Raw genomic sequence first — 24518 nt, forward strand, 5'->3', positions numbered from 1 at the left:
ACCTGTGTTCAAACTCCCACTGCGGCAGTTACGTGTCAAATTTAGAACTTCCAGATTGTAAAGTTATGCTACCTACTCCCTGCCACCCAAGGGTAATTTGCCCATTAATTACTGGAGCTGGTACAAACAATCCTCCCTTTCTGTTGAACAAAGTCCTCAATGCTTACAAGTGTCCTGTCTTTCACCGGATAGACGCTCCCTCCATTGTAAGTCAGAGGATTCTCTCCAGGTTACTGTAGGTATATTTTCTGCAGGACTGACCCAATTAAGGAAGGGCTTCCCCTCTCACGATCACATCTGGAGAGTTTCCAGTAATCTACCAGCCTTGGATAAGGGAGGGAGAGCCAAGCAGAAGCATACCCATTCTATACCTAGCTTGGGGTAGTGACTAGTGAGTGGAAGGCAGTCTGCAACAAGTCAAAGCTCACCTGTGCTGGATAGCAGCGACAGGGAAGAGAGTCAAGGGTGGAGATTCAAGTTGATTGCATTGAAGAAGGCAATGGTAAACCACTTTCACACTTCTACCAAGAAAACTCTATGGATACACTACCAGAACAATTGCAGTTTGGAGGTGGGGCATTCCAGGAGAGATGTGTCCACAGAGTCATTATGGGTCAGAAATGACTTGACATCATAAGACAAGACAAGAGGGGTTGCCAGCTAGCCACATCCATTCAGTCGCCCAACTGGTATTTGCATGCAGGAAGCTTATGTTCATCCCTTTGATTCTATTTATTGCTATTGTTCTTGTCTGTCTCCCCCGATTAGACTATAAGCCCATCAAAGGACAGGGACTGTCTCTATCTGTTACCGATTTGTACATTCCAAGCGCTTAGTATAGTGCTCTGAACATAGTAAGCACTCCATAAATACTATTGAATGAATGAATGAAGCTTAGGTCAGGAGTTCTCAAGGACTCTAGTTTGGTTTCTGGGGGACAACTGACATGCAGTGCTCAGTGCTGCTCCAAGGATTTGGTTAGGTCTTGGGGGATGCAGAGACTCATTTCAGACCACAGGTATCCTTTTTATTTCAAACAAGATCACTCGTTTCTAGCTAAGAGGACCCGAGGCACTGAAATGACTCTAGACCATAGATTGAGTGCTTAAATTGATAAGGGACTTGCCCACCTGGGGAATCCCTCAAGACTCAGTTTTGGGTCCCCTTCTATTCTTCACCTACACTCATTCCCTTGGAGAACTCACTTGCTCCTGTGACTTCAATTACTCTCTCCATGTGGATGATTTCCAAATCTACATTCCAGCCCTGTTCTTTCTCCTTCACCACAGTCTCACTTTTCTTCCTTCCTTAAGGACATCTCTACTTGGATGTCCTTCCAACACCTCAAACTTAACCTGTCAAAAACAGAACTCCTCATCTTCTCACACAAACCTTATCCTTCTGATCTTCCTATTAATGTGGACAGCATCATCTCACAAGTCCAAAACCTTTGCATTATCTCAGACTAATTTCTCTCATTTGACCCATATATTGTCTATCCCCAAATCCTGTCGGCTCCACCTTTACAATATGGCTAAAATATGCCCATCCTTCCCCATCACTATAATCATTTTCATGCATTAATGGTAATTATTGAGCAGATACCATGTGCATAGCACTGTATTAGGCACTTGGGAGGGTAAACATTGGTAGAATTGGTAGACGTATTCAGAGCCTATATGAAGTTTATAGTCTAGAGAGGGTAACAGACATTAAATAACTTACAAAATAATATATAGATGTGTATAAGTGTCGTGGGGTTGAGGGAGGGGCAAATATCACATGTCCAAATGTCATAGATCCAAGTGCATAAACAACACCAAAGGAAGAGAGAGAGCCAGAGAAAAGCAGCCCTAGGCAGGGAAGGCCTCCTGGAGGAGACATGACCTTAATAAGGCTTTGAAGGCATGAAGAGTGGTGCTATGGCATATTTGGAGGGGGGAAAGATTTCCAGGCTAGTGGGAGAATGTGGGAAAGGGGTCAGTGGAGAGATAGACAAAAGTGAGTAAGCGTGCACTAGAAGAGCAAAGTATGTGGGGTTGGTTGTCTTAGGAGATCAGTGAGGTAAGGGAGGAAGGGGAAAGCTGATTGAGTATTTTAGAGCCAATGGTTAGGAGTTTCTGTTTGAAGTAGATGTTCTTGAGGAAGGAAGAGACCTGGACTGAACTTTTTTTTTTGAAAAAGAATCTATGCAGCAAAATGGAGTAACTGCTTAATATGACTGATTGAACTTCCTACAGTTTTACTACACCGTCTGAGATTGCACTAAACTGTGGGTTTAGTGATGATGATAATAATAAGGATAATAATAAAATCAAGTGATTATAGAATTTGTTAAATGATTACTATGTACTAAGCACTATGCTAAATGCTTGGCTTAATACAAATGCAGTCAGATCAGACTGATTAGTTCCTGTCCCACATGGGGCTCACAGTCTAGGAGGGAAGGAGAAAGGGTATTTAATCCCCATTTTAAAGATGAGGAAACAAAAACACAGACAAGTGAAATGCTCAAGGTCACACAGCAGGCAAATTGAGGATTAATAATTAGAAACTTAGGTATTGTGACTCCCAGTCCTGTGTTCGTTCTTCTAGGCCACACTGTTTCTCTTACCAGCTGTATGGTGTATGCTGAGCCATCTTTTTCATTATCATTATGTATTATATCCTGTAAAAGGTTTTTAAGCCTTTGTTACAATGACCTACTGAGAGCTCACCTCCCCCAGGAGGTCTTCCCAGATTGAGCCCTCCCTATTTCCCCTACTCCCTCCCTCTGCTCTACTCCCCCTCTCCACAGCACTTGTGTGTATTTTTATATATTGTTTATTACTCTATTTTATTAATGATGTGTATATATCTATGATTCTATTTATCTTGATGGTATTGATAGCTGACTGCTTGTTTTGTTGTCTGTCTCCCCATTTCAGACTGTGAGCCCATTGTGGGCAGGGATTGTCTCTATCTGTTGCCAAATTGTACATTCCAAGTGCTTAGTACAGTGCTCTGCACAGAGTAAGCACTCAAATACGATTGAATGAATGAATGACCATGTTTTTACAGAAGTGACTTTCTTTCAAAAATAAATCTTCTCCAGATCCAAGCCAAGGAATATTCTCTAAATCCAGGCCAAGTACCCTGACTGAATGGAGATAGCTTCCTAGACATCTTGTAAGTTCTTGCCCACTGTCCTGCTGATTTCCTGAAGGATTCAGGAAAGTCCTTTGAGTTCAGACAAGACACCAGAAATTCCTTGACAGCAGTTGTTCTTCAGGCAGTTATCTGGGCAGTTAGGATAAAATAATCTTCCAAAACAATACAACAATTGTGCCACTACAACACAAATGTTAGTCCTTCTGTCCTGAACTATATTATGAACCCTAGTAGCAACTGCCTCCTCTCATTAGCTAGTAACGAAACACATTTCATTACAACCATCTAGTTGCATGGACTTTAAAATCAATTTTTTCCTTTCACCCTGATGTTTTTCTCTATCCAGTCACTATGCAGTCTTAAAACCTTTATGTGGTTTAAAATTTTTTTTGCAATTTGTCTTTTTGGGAGAAATGGAGAATCCAAAGTTTAGATTTTAGAATGAAGATTAGGGCTATACTAGCAAAGTGAAGAACTTGAAGGATTAGCCTAAATCATGATGGTAAAATGCTCTTGCCTGATTGCCTGGCTAGTCAGTACACAAAATAATTTTACCCATATAATTTAGAATAATTCCCTCCAGTTCCTATTTCTTTCCCCTGTAATATAAACCTGGCATCCACCGAGTGATTTTGCTCAGCTCTTGAAATTAAGAAAATGATGTGCCTTGAACTATTGTTTTCAGTGAACAATATGGAAGTTGAGAAACTTTCAAACTAAGGTAAGATTAGCGAGAAATATACAAGTCACCTAAAGTCAGCCAATCAATAGCTGTAGGCTATATGATTCACCCTATTTGCAACCCATTTCCACATTAATTTTTGTGAGCTCAGAGTCCAGAAACAGTTTGCCTTTCTCAGTGAATAAAATTTCCTGAGCCACTGGGGAGAGCACTCCAGATGGCCACTAGCAACAGTTTGTGAAGTAACAAACTAGCTGATTATTGAATTAAGAACAGAGTATTCCATTCCCATTACAGAAATGAGGCTGGTTAAACTGTGGCCAAGAATGGAATTAGGATCGCACAACCCTCTCAGATCTCGAATGTCTGGATAAACAATCTCTTAAGGGATATGAGCAATATCCAAAGTCCTTTTTTTTATTAAAATCTTAATCTGAGGAAATATGGAATAGTAGATTTGATGGCAAAGAGAATGGGTTCCAGATTTGCTTCCTATTTTATGTCACTTCCACCAAATGCAGATCTGTTCTTTAGTGTTAGCATCATATACCTTTAAGAGAGAAAACCTCACGGACACGCACAGGACTGATTCACAAACAGCAGAAAAGCTGGGCATGAGAGAGACTCACTTGCTTATCGTTAAATCTCATAAATGAACAAGTTGTTGAATAGAACATGCAATGACTGGTTTGATTCGCAACAAAGGTACACAATTTCTAGGGGAGCCAATGACCTGGAAACCTAGACTGTAAGAGGATACCGTCCATAACCATCTGTCTATTGCTCTGCAGTCACTGCTGGATGTCAGTTTGTATCTTATCTTAGCTGCTGAACTATCTGGATGCTTTCTAGCATTTGGGATTTAGAGAGTCAAAGTTCATTAAATGGAAGTCACAACCTCTTTCATCATTCATCCTGTAATTTAATATTGTAACCTTCTTGTACATATTCCAGGGTATCATCAGGCACCACAAATACTCAGGATACACATAGGATTCAGAACCGGGTTTCATTTGAGGCACAGGGAGCTGATTTGATACAAAAAGAAAATTGGATTGGGCTCACGTTGTCAGGTTTGTCACTAACTGCAGGTAGAGGAAGAGAGAGAGAGTCTCCTTGGAGTTGATCATTTCTAGACTCTGATGAAAACCAAGCAGATAATATAGACAGTATGTTTCATTTATCATGGTCCCTAATTTTTGTCTTATTTGCTTAGTATTTTCCCACTTAATAATAATAAATGTTGGTATTTGTTAAGCAATTACTATATGCTGAGCACTGTTGTAAGCACTGGGATAGATACAGGGTCATCAGGTTGTCCCACTTCAGGCTCACAGTCTTAATCCCCACTTTACAGATGAGGTAACTGAGGCACTGAGAAGTCAAGTGACTTGCACAAAGTCACACAGCTGACAGGTGGTGGAGCTGGGATTAGAACCCATGACATCTGACTCCTAAGCCCGTGCTCTTTCCACTGAACCATGCCACATCAAAATCACCTTTTCCCACAAAAGCAACATGTGTACAAATCAATGGCCTGGTTTGTCCTCTGGCTGTCTCCAACCAAAAGGGTCATAGGCCTGCCTAGTTAATAATTAGCTTATTGAGTCTTGAATATGTGCAGAGCACTGTGCAGGATAGCAGCACTTGATATATCTGGGCACCCCATAAGATCATCTTCCACCAGATAAAGGGGCTGATGAAGCACATGCTCTGATTAGTTTCTGAATACAGAAACAGATTCATTTGACACACCTGCCAAACTTTTTTTTTTTAATGGTACCTGTTAATTAGTTGTATTTACTGAGGGTTTACTGTGAGCAGAGCACTGTACTAAATACCGGGGTGGAAATGATAATCAGGTTGGAAACAGTCCCTTCCCACATGTGGCTCACAGTTTAAATCAGAAAGAGAATTTAATCCCAATTATACAGATGAGAGAGCTGAGGCACAGAGAAGATATATGCCTTGCTCAAGATTACTAAGCAAACAAGTAGCTGAGACTGGATTAGAAGACTTGTCCTTTGACTTCTACGTCCATGTTGCTTCCCTTGACACAATCTAGCACAAAAGTGACACAATCTGCTTGCAACTGTGTAATATATAACACAATCTGATGTGGACAATTTCCAATATTAGCATGTCTGTTCCAGTTTATTACATGGGAGCCAGGGAGGGAGCCCATGTCTAGTGTCTATGAAGAGGTAAAACCCTAAGGAGGATGATAGCCCTTTATCTTTGGAACAGTCTCCTCCCAATTCTACATTGATCTCAGCTGTGTTAAGTCTTTCATGACTGGAAGATATAATTTCATTCACTGAAGTCATGTTTTATTGTATTACTCATTTTGGGCTATATTATTGTCTCACAAGTACTTAGTACAGTGTTCTGAACTCAGTAAGTGCTCATTAATTACAAATGACTGATTGAAAGTATAATAGAATTAGTAAGCATGATCACTGCCCTTTAGGAGCTGACAGTTTAGCAAGAGAGATAGAATCTTAAGTAAATTAAAAAATAGAAAGTAATAGTATAGATATATAGATATATATTTATATACACACAGGTCTATATTGATATATATGTATATATATGTATATAGATAGATGGATAGATAGATAAAAGACATGGGGTTGCTTGGGAAGGTGAAAAGATTAGATATCAAATGGGGAAGACCTTCCTGGAGAAGGAATTTGAAAATTGACAAAGTTGAGTCTGTTAGATGTGGGAAGGCAAGAAAGCAGGCAGGAAGAAAGAAGTAAGAGTTTGGCTGGAAAGATGAAAATGAAAAACAGGAAGTAGGGAATAAAGAGTGTAAGCAGAGGTGTTGTAGGACAAGAGTATAGGAAGTAGGTGGTAGAAAGCTGATTGAATGTCTTAAAACTGACATTTCAAAATAACTGGGTTTCAATCAGCCTATACTGAGCCTCTTTTAACATGATAGTTCTGAATTCAGTTTAATATTTAGTTCCTATCTGGAAGTCCATTAGCAAGGAGGACTCATTTACAACAAAGTAATGCTGTACTCCAAACCTCCGGCCTGAACTTAGACTTTCATAATGTTAGGATAGTTCCACAATGGATTAGCGTACTTTATGCAAGAATGGTTAATCAGGCGACTCCTTCAAGATGATCTCCCCAGAGAAGAGGTTTAAAGAGTCTCCTTTCTGTCAGTACGTGTTAAATTATGAAGTCTCCCAACTTTGTGCTAGGGAAGGGGAGGAGAGACTTTCCTCTGTAGCCAATCCCCTCGGCTATAGTCTGGGTTGCCACAGCAGGGGCTCTCCCAGTTGGTGAGTTGAGATTTTCAGGACCCAATAATAATGGTAGAAAAGTGAATAATCAAGCAGATGGAGGATCAGAACAAGATCCCATGCCAGACTTCCCCAGGACAAACTCAATGGCATAGCCAGCTCTCCCACTTAGCCTGTAAACCTCATGTGGGACAGAGACAGTGTCCAACCTGATGATCTTACATCCATCTCAATGCTTAGAATAGTACTTGGCATCATCATTATTATCATCAACTCATTTGTGCCTTATATTTCTTATGAGAGCAGCACTTAACACCCACTTGCTTCCATGAAATGATGGGGAGGGAGGGAAATAGGAAGATTTTATGAGTATAGAGAGGCTCTATAAATCCAAACTTACATTAATAGTCAATATTCCATTACCTGATCCTGTAATGCCATTATTTGCACCTAATATCTTTTTTTGTTCTTAGCACAGCAATAGAATTTTCTAATCTCAGTAAAATTGACAGGCAAACAGAAGAGTTGTGTAGTGCAACAGATACTCTAACACCATCATAGTACAGATGTTAAAAACCAATTTAAATAGTCTGCTATACCTACAGAATATTGCCTCCTTTAACCTCCCTCCCCTTGAAAAATAATGCCAAAAGATATTCGAACTTGAAAAATAATTGTTTACTGGATCTTCCTTTATTCTTTACTCTGAATGTGGTGGTTTACTTTTGATTTAACTTTATTAATATTGACATTCTCGCCTCCTGGGATTCTCTCTCACTGGCTTTGATTTGAAGAGTTTTGAGAGGTTGTACAGCAGTTTATATCACTAGGAAAATGTGAAGTCCTGTTTTTTGGTAGTTCTGCAACTGACATTTGGTGACATTTTCCCTGACTGTTGGCAGTTTTGTATTACCTTAAGACAGTGAACCAGAGTAGTGAGGTGTTTAATTTGTTTTGTCCAGGCTCTGCTGTGTGTTAATAAAACCCTCACAAAGCTCTTCCCTTCACATCCCACTCTCAGTTTTCCTCCCGACGGCTCTTAGCATCACCCTAGTTTGTTTCCTAACCTTTACTAAAATACAGAAGGCTTTTTCTAGCGTGTACAGAGAAGCTTTCTTGAAGCTTATATTATCTTAGTTTTCTTCAAAAAACTCTTTTCACCCTTTCTAGCTTTATTTTGTACTGACTAAACATGTATAACATACACACACCTCTTGTTTTGAGTACACTACATCACATAACTATTGTTATCTAATAACTACCATGTTTTCTTTATTGACATCAATCAATTGCACTGAGCACTTAGTGTGCAGAGCACTGTACTGAGCACTTTGGAGAGTACTGAACAACAGAGTTGGTAGACATGTTCCCTGCCCACAGTGAGTTTACAGGGTAGCATGTGTCATTTAAATAACACAAGGATTTTTCATTGTTTATGTAACATTTGCAATTTTTCTAACACCCTTTTCTTCTAGGGTTGATGTTCAATATGGTAGTCAGGTGAAATTGAGAACTAATATCTAAAGGATTGGGAGAGACTTGTAGCCACACCAGGTTTGGGCCCGAGGGAAAATTTCGGGCTAGAGATTAGACACAGGTTTTGTTTCCCGTTGAGTTGCAGGACCCTGTCAATGTAAAACTACTCTCTCTCACCATTAGATTGTGGGCTCCTTGAGGGTAAAAATGTGTCATTTCTTTTGTATAGCACCTAGACCTCTAGTCCCATACTCTGCACACAATATTAGATAACTATTGTTAAAATTGATGGTAGTAACAATTATTTTAGGAAGATTGAGACATTAAGATACTTATTTCAAAACAGCAACAGGTGTTGCCAATATATGAAATGAGCTGTCAAGCCCTCACTGGCCTCTGCAGCCTCCATCCAACCTGTGGAGATACCCTTACCATCCCTGAACTCTAAAACAAGAAGTGAAGGTATATGTCATAATTCTGCTCATTTGGTTCCTGACAAATCAGAAATCACTTTGTTTCCCGAGGTGTGATTCACGCTAGGTCATGAAAATTAGAATTTATAATACTCTTCCAAAACTGTTCAGTTTACATTATGTGGTCATTGCATTGTTCAGAATGCAAACTGTTGGGCAAAACAAACTCAGGAATCCCACATATTTAGCCAAAAACCTGGTGTGTACAGCTCTGTCTACTGTGGGAGCTGTACACTTACTTATATTTATGTTTCAAGCAGGTTTACTATAAAGGCACTGACAATTCTAAACAGGTTTTTAAAAAATCACAACAGAACTACACATATAAGAGGAAGTATTGTCTGATTAAAACACTATATTCACAGCTATTTGAGGATTCTCTCAAAGGTAAAGTTTGAGTATATTAAAAAAGATTAACAGTCATCTAGCCCACATTAACTAGTCGAAAGGTCTCCTCAAAGATCAGAAAAACACTCTTCCAGCACTACTGGGGGAATTGGCGGACATTTAGGCTGAATTGGGTCTTGCATAGATAACCTTAACATGATTAGCTGTGCCCTTCTCCCGTGGTTTTCAATTATTTCACTGTCCCAAGTCATTTCATCATTATTTTTGTCACAAATTGTAACTTGGTTCTTTAAGGGATGATTTTTGAAAGTCATATTTTGAATCCAAAAAAACAGTACTCTTGGCTCTAAACAACCAGGCAACACATCTTTTTTTTTTTAATCCTATGTTAGTGGTTTACAGGACAAAAGAAAAACAATCTTCTGCCTATCATTTTTTGTGTTTGCAGAATTCTGGGACAATATATTATCCCACTCAATTCTTCCATATTTTGCTGGCCATGAAAATGCAGATATTTGGGATTGAATGATCCAAAAGCACTATAAGCATCTGAAACCAAGTTCTCCTTCTGGAATTGAGGTGTCGTTGGGTAGGGATTATCTCTGTTGCCGAATTGTAATTTCCAAGTGTTTAGTACAGTGCTCTGCAAACAGTAAGTGCTCAATAAATAAGATTGAATGAATTAATGTTGTCCTGCAAAGTCCACATACTTGAAATTCCTCTTTGAACTAAGAAACACAGCTTTTGTGGTCCAAATTCCTGGGTAACTGTCCTGTAGATGTCATCAGATGTTCCCCACCACCTAGGGTCTGACTCATTCCTTCCCATCACTCATGGCTAAACACCTGAAGTGGAAGGATCTTCAATGCTGGGGCAGAGTCTAACCAACTTGTGGGTAGAACACATCTTATGTTTCTATTTTTCCTCTCAAGCCCTTATTTGAGTAGAGTACACTGCATTCCTTAGGTGTTCAATAAATACCACTAATAATTATGATACTTGTTAAGTACTGTATGAAGTGGTAGGGTGGATACAAGATAAAAAGGTCAGACACCATCCTTGTCCCACATGGGGCTCATGGCCTAAATAGGAGGGAAAACAGGAATTCAATTCCCATTTTATAGAGAAAAAGGTTGTGGCACTACTTCTAGTGAAGGTTTCAGACCCAAGATCCATGGTAGGAATCTTGAAAATAACTAATGTGGACAATTAGTGGACAATTGGGAACCATTTTTATGTTTGTTTTGGAGTCAAGATACTGTGGTGAGACTTCTTCCCCGTGGCTGTGCCCCTCTCTTACTACAGCATTAGCTCTATGCTGAAGTCACCTTGGCTTTAAGTGCCTTTTTAGGTAAAATATCAACAAACTCTTCACAGCAAACTGCATCCCTATCCATCCACATCTTTGTTGCACCCACTGACCCAGCTAGAGCATTACTAGAAGGGACAAGAAGGGCCTTGCAAACCTCTAATAATACCATAGGTTCCTCAAGCTTAAAGTCATCATGACTGAATAAACATCAGTTTGTTTTCATAGGGAAGCAGCATGGCTCAGTGGAAAAAGCACAGGCTTGAAAGTCAGAGGTCATGGGTTCAAATCCCAGCACCACCACTTGTCAACTGTGTGACTGTGGGCAAGTCACTTAATTTATCTGTACCTCAGTTACCTCATCTGTAAAATGGGGATTAAGACTGTGAGCCCCACATGGGACAACCTGATTACCATGTATCTACCCCGCGCTTAGAACAATGCTTGGCACAGAGTAAGTGCTTAACAAATACCAACATTATTATTATTTCAACAGGACAATCCACCCTTTCTTCCTCTCTTTTCCTCACTCCTCTTTCTATCCTCCCATTTCCTTTCTCCTCTCCCTTGGACCCCCTGCTCTCTCTTTCTGCCTTCTGAGGTAATTTTCTGGTTCTCTCACTGCCACATCCTGATGTCTTGGTCCATTAGAAACATAACCTTCCAGGCACCAGGCCTTCTCAAGAATCTTCTTTCATTTTCATGCATCCTTCCACTGCCTTGAATCTAAATATTTCCTTCATTCCCTTCTGCTTTTTCACATCTTACCACAGTCACTTCTCTACTAATTTGTTGTTTGTGAAAATGGCAACTGACAGTTTCATAACCCAGCAGATGGGATAAGGAACACTTGACTGATTTTAAGTATCACAGATGATCTAATCACAGGGGTGACCATACTGTATGAAGAAACGATTCCAAAAAACAAATGGAGACAAAAAACAAACTCGTGAGGTCCAGGGTTGATACTGAAGATTACCATAAAAAACTATGACAATAAACTCAAGATGGAAAAAAATTGAGCCATCTAGTTGAGAAAATCAATTTACTCTTTCATGTGTCAGTGCAACTCATATAGTGAAACTGTTGCTAGAATCTCTCTGGAGAAAAGTCTAATTTACATTACATGCTTACTGAAACTGCAGGGCTACCCTCCCAAAATTGTTACAGTGTGAAAAGTACTATACTACCACTAATAATAATAAATATGACATTTAAGTGTTTTTTATTTGCCACAAACTGTGCTAGATATAGGATTAGGGAAGCAGCATGGCTCAGGGGAAAAAGCACGGGCTCGGGAGGCAGAGGACGTGGGTTCTAATCCCGGTTCCGCCACTTGTCTGCCTGACGTTGGGCAATCCACTTAATTTCTCTGAGTCTCAGTGTAAAATGGGGATTAAGACTGTGAGCCCCATGTGGGACAACCTTATTACCATGTATCTACCCCAGTGCTTAGAACACTGCTTGGCACATAGTAAATGCTTAACAAATACCACAATTATTATTATTATCAGAATGGAAACAGCTCTATTTCACATGGTTCTCACAGGCTAAGGGAGAAGGAGAACAGAGAGTTTATCCCCATTTTAAAGAGGATGAAATTGTGGCACAGAAAAGTTAAGGGCCTTACCCAAGGTTACCCAGGAGACAAGTGTCAGAGCTGGGGTTAGAACCCCGGTCATCTGACTTCCAAGCCTGAGCTCTTTCCACTCGTTTACATGGCTTCTCAAGGTGTTGTAAGCAGTGAATGAGAGCTTTTTTCCAGCAAGTTATTATATCCCATGTTCTGCCTCAAGATGCTATTTTACAGCATTCTTCAGTCCCATTCCACTTGGAAATGAAGGATTTGAGACATTTTCTAAAAAGGTCATATTTCCTAATGTCTATGAAAAAAAATAAGATCCTAAGAAACATCATTATTGAGTCAAATAACCAACCATCTAACACAGGTTTCTGTCTCTCCTATTATTAACAAAGACTGTTTGAAGGAACCAATCAAGCAATATATTAATAGTTTATTGAGCACTTAAGAGTAAGCTGGAGAGAGTTGGAAGACCCAATCTCTCCTATCAAGGAGTTTATAGTCTTGTGGAATAGCCAAACACAAAATAACGATAGAATCAACTCATGAATAGTATTTGAGAGTTTACTATCTGCAGAGCATAGTATTGTAATAAGGGCTTGCTGGTGCACAACAGAGTTAACAACTGACATCACAAATATCTCAGGCCGTTATGTAATGTTTGATCTTCCTACATCCAACTCCATGGTTATAAATCCATATACCATCTCTAACTTTCCCTTCTAATAAACCACCATGAACCTTGCTCTAAGAACCTATTAATTCTTGATTTATGTAAAACCTGCTGATTTTGACAATCCTAGTCCAATTCTGCAGAAGTCAAATTCAAAGCCCTTGAAAATGTCCTAATCTACACTTCAGGATTGACTGATTTCACCTATGTGGCAAAGAAAGGAGAGGGAAATGGAGTGGATGAGAGTTAGAATTTTGGTTCCTTATTGTTCATGAACACTGGAAAGTGTGCAATATCATCTTCTTAGCAGTTCCCTTGCATTCTCCGATTGAATGAAATGAGAAAGAATAAGATGAAGAAGACAAGAAAAGAGAAGTTTTAAGAGATTAAGTGGAAGGATTATTGTTGAGCCTGAATCTCTCCTATGAACAAGAGGATGGACTTAAAGTAGATCCTTGGAGATTTTGCCCCCTAGATTTGGGTGATACCTGAGTGGAAGGGGGAATAAATGAAAGCAATTTTTTTTTCCCCTCTGTTCTAGGATAAAGCCTGAATGGAACAGAAAATGATCTCCCATAAATGCTAATCTTCACTCGGTCTCCCAACAAAACACTCTCTACTTCAGAAAGGCATGTGGGGAAATGGTGAAAGTCATCTGGACACAATCTTCTGTAACCAATCAATCAATAGTATTAAATACCTATTGTTAGTAGAGCACTGTATTAAGTCCTTAAGAGAGTACAACAATAGAGTTGTTGCCCTCAAAGAGCTTACATTCCAGTAGGTGAAAATAATTTACTGATAGATATTCACACTGTTCTCTATCCTATTTAAACCATGAGCCCCATGTGGGACCTCATTAACATCTTGTGTCTACCCCAGCATTTGGTACAGTGCTTGGCATGTACTAGCATTTAAGATATACTACAAATGTTAGTATTATTATTATAACAAAGGAAAATGGATATAGAAGGCTTGGAGAGTACAGAAATGCTAGAGGTGGGTGTGACTGCACAGGTGTGAAATTGGTAAAAAAAAAAAGAGCTGAGGTGGTAATTGAGGAGAAACAGCATGGCCTAATGAAAAGAGCACAGGTCTGAGAGTCAGAGATCTGGATTCTAATCCTGTCTCCACGTTGGCCTACCTTATGACCTTGGACAAGTCACTTAACTCTTCTATGCTTCAGCTTTCTCATATGTAATATGGGGATTAAATACCAGTTCTCCTTCCTCCATAAACTGTGAGTCCTATGTAGGACAGTGACTGTATCCAAACTGATCATCCTGTATCTCCCCTAGTGCTTCTGTACAATGCCTGGCACATAATAAGCATTTAAATTCTAAACTAACCCAGAGAGCAGTGCCCACACTAAGGAACTAAAAACCTTCCCATTGGTAGGGCAAACTGTGCTTTTCCTTTTTAAAAACCAATAATTCATAGGTAGATGAATGATTCATTTGGAACAATTTGGTGGGGCCTGCCATAACCCATTCTGAACTCAACGTATAGCCCAACCTGAACTCAATGGTTTGGTATCGAAAGGAGTCAGTCTTTCAACTCAGGTTCCAAGAGTTGCTTCAAGGCCATGTATGGGTCCGAAAAATGATCACCAGCAGCACCAAATTCAAAGGTGGCCATACATTAGCCAACTCACTAGTATAACGTCATGTATTACTGTCCTGATTGAATGGTACAATTATGTAGCACTTTTCCTCCCACAGTTGACTGGCTTCCAACAGAGAGAATCACTTTCTACCACAAGTATTTCTAAGATAATAATAATTATGGTATTTGCTAAGCGCTTACTATGTGCCAAGCACTGTTCAAAGCACTGGAAGAGATACAAGGTAATCAGGTTGTCCCACATGGGGCTGACACTCCCCATGTTACAGATGAGGTAACAGGCACAGAGAAGATAAGCGACTTGCCCAAAATCATGCAGCACACAAGTGGCAGAGCCGGGATTAGATCCCTACCTCCTCTGATTCCTAAACCCGGGCTCTTGCCACTAAGCCACGGTCACCTGGCTATTTCTCTGAAAGAATAAGAGTGACCAGTACTCTAAACCAATCAACTAAATAATCAATAATACTGACTGAACATCCACGGTATGCAGAGCAATGTGTTGAACATTTAGGTGGTACAGTAAAGATATGGGGCTCCATTCCTGCCCTCAAAATATCCACAGTCTGCTTAGGAAAACAGACACTAACCTAATAATTTACAGAGAGCAAGAGAAAGGAGAAATTGTTATATTTATGAATTAGTGTGGTCTAGTGTAAAAAGTACAAGGCTGAGAGTCGAGACCTAGGTTCTAGTCCTCTCTCGAGCACCTGCCTTGGGTAACCTTAGGCAAGTCCCTTGGCTTCTCTGTGCCTCAGTTTCCTTAACTGTAAATGGTGAGCATCATTAGGAACATGAACTGTGTCCAATCTCACAATTTTTTATCTACCCTAGTGCTTTACTTAATAATTATTATACAATAGACTAAACTTTTAACTTTTCCACCTGACATTTAAATACCAATGTTTGAAAAGTCAGCAGAGGTATAGTTTCAGGGTGGATTTTTGTGGCTTCATCAAGAACCACATTGGTAGACAGAGAAAATGAAACTTAACAGTATTTCCAGCCAGCCAGGGCCATCAAACTGAAAATGACTTGGAAACAGGAGCATCAATGAAATGACCCCCGGGTTCCCTTACAGCTTTATAAATTTGTAAAATTATTCTAATCAATTTCTAAGTCTGAATTGTTTAGTTAAATGTCTACATTTTGGGATATTTATTCAGCCAAGAAACCTCCTGCCCTTACTGTATTAAAAATGTATGACTACAGATGGGGTTGAAAAAATTATACAATTTCTATCCCTAAGTGGCCGTGAGAGACCCTGGAGGAAAATCATCAGAAAAAGAAACAGAATTTATATGATAAGATGGATATAAAAGGGGCACGTTTAAATCGCATCTTGAGCAGACCTTGTGCATGTTGGAAGATAAATGCAGCTCTCGGGATGTGCTGCTTGTGTCCTAGATTTTTGAAAAAAAATGATCAGAGACACTTTCATAGTTCAGAATACTGATTTTTGGCAACGGGGGACTTTGAAAACTAATAATAATATTTAAGGAATATTCTTGGAAACATTCACATTATAAACCAGTAAGTTTAGCAGGGGAGGGAAGAACACATGAATATTAACAGGGACTGAAAAACACGGTCTCATTTAGAAAATACAAAAAACTTGTCAGTATTACTTTATAAAGGATTTTGCACAGTTTGACTATGCCAAAGAATGTATTTTCAGGGCAAATGCTGAAAGTAAAGCACCCCTCCAATCAGAGTAGGGCCACCATAGCAGTGTGGTATTTGTTAAAATGCTCATTAAGTGCCAACCACTATATTAAGTGCTGGTGTCAAAGCAGACACAGTCCCTGACCCATATGAGGCTCACCAACTAAGGGCAAGGGGAAACAGGTACTTAATCTGCATTTTACAGATGAGGAAACGGAAGCACAGAGAAGTTCAGTAACTTCCTTAAGTTTACCCAGCAGGCAAAAAGTGGTGTTCATATTAGAATCTGGGTTTTCTGATTCCCAGTTCTTTATCCTCTATACAATGCTGTTTCTCCATTTTCCAGCATTTAAGCTATTCCTAGCTACAGAACACAGACTCTACAGTTGTGTCCCAAGGGATCATGGGCATCTCTAAGTAACTGGAAGAATCCCTGGAGGCAAGAGTTCAAACCACACAGCTAGGGCTGAGAAGCCACCCAGTCCACCCTCTGATCTGCGCGGAATAACCCACGAAGATGAACCCATCAACTGACTATGGACCCCACTCATGAAACACTATTAAAGTTTCCCAAGTGCCAGCCAACAGCCTCCGGTGATGTTCTGACAGTTCAAGAAAACGTGACAGACGTGGTTTACAGGAGAAACATTAGCACTGGCATGATTTCCTCATTTTGAACATTTTTCTACTTTGGTATTGGAAGTGAGAGAAATAATTAGATACCTCCAGGGAATAAATGTTGGTTTTTGTTTCTTTTAGATGATTTTGCTTTCTTCTTAATGGATAATTCTTTTTTAAACTCCTGTTTGAAATTGACAAATGAGAATACTAATTGCTCAACTACAGGTGCACCCCCCAAACCCAGAAATACATCATGCACTAATTGATAACGTTGGCCAGGATTCACAAGTTCCACCTGACTTTATATTCTATCAGTTCAGGAAAGTAAAATTCCTTCCCAGTTCATTCCTCCCCTTGGATCGCTCTGTTCCCACACTCTCCTGTTTCAAGCAGTTTTTTGGCCACCCACGTCCTGAACTCTAACACAATACCACCAAGACTGCCAGTGGATTTCTTCAACTAAGGATATTGGGAACAAACTGAGCAAGGCTATGTACATATTTGTATATTATATATTGTGAATTTAAAAGTCTGCCCTCCCTCTCTAGGCTTTAAAGCTTCTTATGGGCAGGGAAAAGTTCTGCTAATTCTGTTATATTGTACATTCCCAAGTGCTTAATACAGTGCTCTGCATAGCGCTCAACTAATATGACTGATTGAGTGATTGACTGGAGGAGAAATAGGGGAAGGCTTGCCAGAGGAGCAAGTATTTTAAAAGTATTTTATTGTCCCATTCAATAGGAGAGAAAGTTGTGGAGGATGATTCCTACAAGACAGTAGAATTGCAATGAGGTGTAAAACAGCAATAATTTATTGGAATACAACATATGTCTGAACAGCAACCATTAGCAAATTTGTATTCAATTAAAAAAATGAATTTGCTATTTTCTTAGCTTCAAAAATACTTCAGGAAGGAAGGAAGGAAGGAAGGAAGGAAGGAAGGAAGGAAGGAAGGAAGGAAGGAAGGAAGGAAGGAAGGAAGGAAGGAAGGAAGGAAGGAAGGAAGGAAGGAAGGAAGGAAGGAAGGAAGGAAGGAAGGAAGGAAGGAAGGAAGGAAGGAAGCATTTGTGTGGTGGCAAACTTTTCCAGGAGGGAGGAAAGTGTTGCATAATGTGTGTGACTGGAACCATTTTTTTTTTTTTTTTACTGGGGATTGATGACACCTAAGGGTTTTAGAAATGTTCCCTCATTTATTTCAATTAGGGAAACACCCTCTAGTGGAATATGAAGTCATGTAATCATGTACATACCAGATTACTGCTTCCTGAGAAGGTGAAAGCATGAGCCCTTTTTGTTATCTTTCATCAACTGTAGAATCAGATCCGTTAATAATGCAAGCTCTGTTGCCAGATTTCTCCTGGTTCGCTCTTGTTAAATAGGCAATGCATTCTGGGAAGCATTTAATTTATGAAAACATTCTTTAAAGGACTCTGAAATCCTTTGGTGACAATACCTTGTAGCGGGAGGACAATGTTTTGCAGGAAAATGTTTCTCCCTTCCTAATTCTAAATTGTCATATTGGAATTATGGGAAATGAGAAGAAAATAACAGGGAACAAGACTATCCTTTGATAAAAGAAATTGCATTTTACAGTGGAAGTAATTATCTTTTTCAAAGAATCTTTGAATCGTGGTGAAGAACAACTCGGACAGACTTTGCCAGGGGCAGCAGAAGAGATAGGGATAAAATGGAACTGACTTTAAAATGGCACAGTTTTGGACCTCTGAAAATTAAAAGTTTTAAGGATTTCCCAGTAAACATTAACTATTAAAGATGTGGGCCCGCCCAAAAATGAAGGCATGATAGTCCAGAGGAGAGTAAAGAATCTTAATTAACCAAAAAAAAAAAAAAAAAAACCCAAGCTGCTATTTATCTGAGAAGCAGCATGACTCACTGGAAAGAACACGGTCTTGGGAGTCGCAGGTCATGGATTCTAATCCTGGCTCCGCCATTTGTCAACTGTGTGACTTTGGGCAAGTCACTTAACTTCTGTTAAGGTGCCTCAGTTACCTCATCTGTAAAATGGGGATTAAGATTGTGAGCCCTACATGGGACAACCTGGTTACCTTGTATCCTCCTCATCACTTAGAACAGTGCTTGGCACATAGTAAGTGCTTAACAAATGCCATCATTATTATGATTATTATCTAGTGACCATATTTTAGAGTTTTGAAATAAGGATAAAACCAGCCTACTTCTTTGGGATGTGGATAGTTAAATAATGAGCTCTTCTTCCCTTCGTCTATATCCCTTCTCAAGGAGTAAGTTAGGCTCTAAAGAGGCACATTAATCTTTCATACCACTTAGACACCACTAAATGCAAGGGACACAGCTCCGGAAAATTTGGGCATCCCATCCCTGCTAGTGTAATGCACTGAAGGACTGTGTGTGCTTTGCTTGTGCCCTATCTAATGCCAAGTTACTCTCTTTTTAAAACTTAAATCTTTAGGAGATATTTTGTCTCAAAAGGTTTGAAAGAAATTTTGACCAACGGAAATTAATATGGGCACATGCTTATGCTTTTCCTGGGCTTTGAAAAGTTTACCAACGTTTTAGCAGTAAAAAATATTCCCCATTTTGCTCACTTGAGTGCCTCTTCACACTTAAGGAAACAGAGTGGCAAACATAGGATAGGCACAATATTTGGCTGATGTACTGCCAGGCATCAAGCACACCACCGAAAAAATATATAGTCATAGAGTACCTTAAAGGTGTATCAAAATAACAGGGCTTCAGTGAATAAAATTGTACCCTCCAGTCATGAAAAACTTAACACAGCTGGGAGCACTGTAGAAATGAGAAGAGTTTCAAAGACAATGGGCCAGCACCCTCCTTAGGCTTTTACCTCTTCCTCGCTACCAAAAACAGATTCCTTCCCTCTCTGATAAACTGGGCAAGACATGCATAAGTTAATAATGGAAATTACCCATGTCAGATTGTGTCATATGACTGAGAATTGATTCAAATATAACAGACCCCCCCAAAGGAACCAGTAAGAGGATGTGACTCATTTAGTGAGTCATAAATCAACCCCTTCAAGTGGGTGAAGGATGATAGGAAAGGTTTGCCCAGGGCACATCCTTAATCCAATCAAATATCTCTTAGTCAATAGGCACCCCAGTCATATATCCCCGCTCTCCTGTCTTCTGCTCTTATATCCCCACCTTGGGTAGCATATAGTAGGTGTGTAGAACTCTAACATCACACTACTGAACCATGTGCAACATGATGGAATGATGTCATTTCACAAGGAGGGAAATGAATTGCATGGCTCTTGGCACCGCATTTGCTCAAAGGTTTCAGTATTTTGGGTTCTGGACAAAAAGGTTGCCAACCCCTGGTGTGAGAGATTCTCTTTCAAAGGTACACTCATAGAGGCAATTTCACTGTCAGCCACACCTTCTTCGACCCAAAAGATGACTACCACCTCTCTTCCAATTTAGAAAGTAGCTGCTGGATGTTTAACCCTCTGAAATTTTAATGTTGATACAGAGTTAGTGGCCACTGAGTCCCAAAACCAGCTACTTTAGTTTGGTATTAAATGTAACATGTAGTGTCAATTATTCCAGAGTGTATAGCAATTTAAAATATAGCTTCCGTTTGCGCTACTGGAAATTGTGAACCTAAAAGCCTAAGCACCAGGAGATCCGTGAGTGGCATCTCCAGGCAACACTTAACCACAGTGGAACAAAAAAATCATTTTAGAAATTGGAAGTCTATACATGGCCATTTACAAATTCCAAGGAATTATGCTTATACCTTCTGATAAATCAGCTTTTTTTTTTGCTTTTGCTGAACGTGTTGTATTTGTCAAAAGAACATGAAAAGACAGCAGTCTCATAATGAGATGCACTTTACAGTATCAGAAAACACAAAATCAGATTCTGCTTAAGATGATCTACTTTGCTTTCGTTTTTGAAATGGTTAGTAATGAAGTTCTATGGCCACCACTTTATACCAATTAAATACCATAATCCTCTTATTTGTGTAAGTCCCTCGTGCTCCTCACTTTTCTTAAAGACAGGAACTAGTGAAGCTCATACGGTGTTTCTGGATAATTATTACTTACAGTTTCAAATAAAGCTCAGTTCCAAGCCATTTGCATTTATGTGCTGAAACTAAATGATTAATGTGGATTTTTACACGTTTTTAGGTTTAATTTTTCAGCCTAATGAAACCATAAATATCAAACTCTCAGAATCTTTCCATCTCTTATTTAATTCAGTATATAATTGGGAACATGCTTTAACTACCGATAGGAAGGCCTTTCCAGTGTAAATTAATTAACTCCATATTATTTAGACTAGTACATTAAGGTTATAGGTTATTTGGGGTTTATGTACAATTTGACTTAGAAATTGATGAGGGAAATTTTCATTCTCCACATCAAAAACTGTTTTCCCTAAGTTATGTTACAGTAAAATGTTCTAAAATCAAAATTAAAGGAAGCTGGATTGGCTGATACACTGATTAATGAACCGCCCACACATTCACACAGAGGGCAATATGGACATTTGATTATGTGATCAGCATCCCTTAAATCACCACAATGATCTCCAGAAGTCTGAGCCCAAAGGCCTTCTCCATTAAGTAAGCATGAATGCTCCTGGTTCTTGAGATACATATACATAGCTCTGTTCTGGGTTGTAATGTCATCCCCTTTAGATTTTAAGCTCAAAGTGGGCAAGGAACATGTCTACTAGTTCTGCTATATTGTTCTCTCCCAACCTGTTAATACAGTGCTCTGCACAAGTAAACACTCAATGAACACCATCGATGATGGTGATGATGATCGCATTTGAGAAATGCAGAGCACATGTCACTCAGTGGTATTTATTGAGCACTTACTGTGTACAGAGCACTATAGTTAATGCTTAGGGTAATACAGTACAATAGAATTGGTAGATATGTTCCCTACCACAAGGAGCTCATAGTTTAGAGGGGGAGATATACATTAAACTATGGATAGGTACATGCCCATGCTGTAAGGCTCAGGGTGGGGTAAATATCAAAAGCTTAAGGGGTACAGAACCAAGAGCATAGGCAAAACAGAAGGGCGAGGGTCTGGGGGAAAAGAGAGCTTGATTGGGGAAGACCTCTTGGAGGAGAGGTGACCTTACTAAGGCTTTGAAGGTGGGAGAGTAGTGATCTGGCATTTATAGAAGGGGAGAGAGTTTCAGTTTAGGAGGAGGCCGTGGGAAAGGGGTCGGTGGCGAGTAAGGTGTGAGCGGGGCTTAGTGAGCAAGCTGGCCCTAGAAGAGCAAAAAGTGTGGGCTGAACAGTGAGGTAAGGTAGGAGGGGTTTGATCTGATTGAATGCTTTAAACCTGATACTAAAAAGTTTCCGTTTGCAGAGGTGGATGAGCAACGACTGGAGATTCTTGAGAAGTGGGGATGTGGATTAAGTTTTAGTTTAGAAAAGTGATCTAGGCAGCATAGTGAAATATGGACTTGAGTGGGGAGAGACAGGAGGCAGGGAGGTCAGTGAGGAGACTGATGCCGCAGTGGAGCCAAGATATGATAAGGGCTTGGATGAGTTCGGCTGGACAGGAAAAGGCAGATTTTAGTGATGTTGTGAACCTAGAACCAACAGCATTTGGTGACAGATTGCCTAGAATCTTATCTCCAAAATGCTCTGAAGTGAATGTACTCAAAGACAGAGGAACATAGCTAAAGTGAACCAAATCAGTCATTACTTACACAGGTATGAATAGGGGCAGCTATCATCATAGATTTACATAATCTGAAAGTTTGGCATGCAACATGGCTTCCTCCATTTGGGGATTCAAAGACAACTTTCTAGAAACTTTAACAGGAAATTACTGCAAACCCCAAGCTCTTCCTTAAGACTAAAATATAAACCATGAGTAGGTGAAAGAAACATACATTTAATTAAGGAAGACAAATGGCAGTAGCCACAAATAACCAGAGAAAATCTACCTAGTGGATAGAGCAAGGGCCAGGGATTCAGAGAGACCTGGGTTGTAGTCCCAGCTCCAACAATGATTTGCTATGTGACCTTAGGCAAGTCACTTAACCTCTCTGTGCTTCAATTACCTGATCTGTAAAATGGGAATTAAGACAGTGAGCCCCATGTGGGACATGGGCTGTGTCCAAATGATTAACTTGAATCTACCTTAGAGCTCCATACAGTGCCTGGCACATAGTAAGCACTTAACCAATAGCATTAAAAAGGTAAGTTTCAGACTAAATAATTGTCTTCTCCTTGGGAAGTACTCTCTTATATAGGGCTGTATTCTGTTACTGACATGTGAAATTTGATTGTTAAAAAAAAATTCTTGGAAGATCATGATTTTGAAAGGAAGAGCATATATAGATGACTACCTCAGAGGTTGCAGCAGTAATTGCTGCTCCCACTGTATCTCAGGTTTAATTCAATAGCCAATAATGTTTACTGAGGGCCTAGTGTAGGTAAGCAATTGCATCAAATGCTTGGAACAATCCAAAAGAGAGTGAGAAGACAAAAACCTGCCCTTAAAGAGTTTATAATCTATTTCAACTAGTCACCTTATGTTGAACAAGCCCAATAGAACACATAAACTAAGAGGACCCCAATGTCCTCATAAAGACTTATTTGGGGTTCTACCAATCTTCTTCTTTGATCACCCCATTTAAGTGTTGGATTGCAATGTATTTTATTTAATCTTTTATCATAAAATCTATATCCTTTTACCCCTCCCCCCAAAATCAGCCAAGATATATTGGATTACGATTCATAATCCATAAAATCTAACCCAACCTTGTTTTTCAACACTGTCTTGCATAGCAAACACTATTGTTCTATAGATAATGGTGAGATTGTGGGAGGTATGGTCTAGTGGAAACAGACCAGTCAGAAGCATGATTTCTAGCCCCAGTTCTGTTAGTGACTTGTTGCACAAATGAGATGAGCTCTCTGAGCCTCAGTTTCCTCATCTGTGAGATAGGGAGAAAAACCTCTGCTCTTCTTATATCACAGGGAATTTGTGGTGCTACAGGGAAATCAATGCTATATGACTCCTATATTGTAAACTCTTTGAGACAGTAAAGTCTATTAATTCTATTGTGCTCTCCCCAGCATTTAGTACAGGGCTCTGCACGCAGTAGGCACTCAATCAATACTATTGATTGATGAGAAAGAGCTATGGACAAAAGTATTATATAAAGAAATGTCAGCAAGCAGGTATGTCTAATATACCAATATGTGACAGATGACCCCTTTGACATTAATTACTAGGTGTTAAAAGAGCTACGGAGCTACGGAACAATTTAGCCCTTCTTCTCTTGGGAAGTAACAATAGCTCTCCTAAACCAGGATCATTACATAGCTTTTCTAAAGGATCAAGATAAAAGTGCCTGTAAGTATTTTGAAGGATTGCGAGGCTCTGATTAAACAAGTTCATTAACAAACACTATTTTAATTAGAACTACAAAGGAAAATAATGGAAAAAGAGCATTTAAATGAAGATAGAGTGTGATTTGCAACTGTAAACTCACTGATTGAATACGAAAGCTTTACAACATATGGCCTAGTTAAGGGCTGCAAAGCATACAAATCACCTCCTCCAAGAGGCCTTCCCAGACTGAGCTCCTCTTCCCCCTCTACTCCCTCTGCCATCCCCCCTTTACCTCTCCGCAGCTAAAGCCTCATTTTCCCCTTTTC

At 39.6% G+C, this 24518-nt stretch overlaps 1 non-coding gene across 1 annotated transcript; it reads left to right on the forward strand.

Moving 5' to 3' along the window:
• Nucleotides 1–279: 279 nt before the first annotated feature.
• On the forward strand, nucleotides 280–418 carry LOC114815777. Its single transcript, XR_003763579.1, has one exon. It is a non-coding gene; the product is annotated as a small nucleolar RNA SNORA7 (small nucleolar RNA).
• Nucleotides 419–24518: the final 24100 nt, after the last annotated feature.

Source organism: Ornithorhynchus anatinus, chromosome 12, assembly GCF_004115215.2.
Source record: "Ornithorhynchus anatinus isolate Pmale09 chromosome 12, mOrnAna1.pri.v4, whole genome shotgun sequence".
NCBI lineage: Eukaryota > Metazoa > Chordata > Mammalia > Monotremata > Ornithorhynchidae > Ornithorhynchus > Ornithorhynchus anatinus.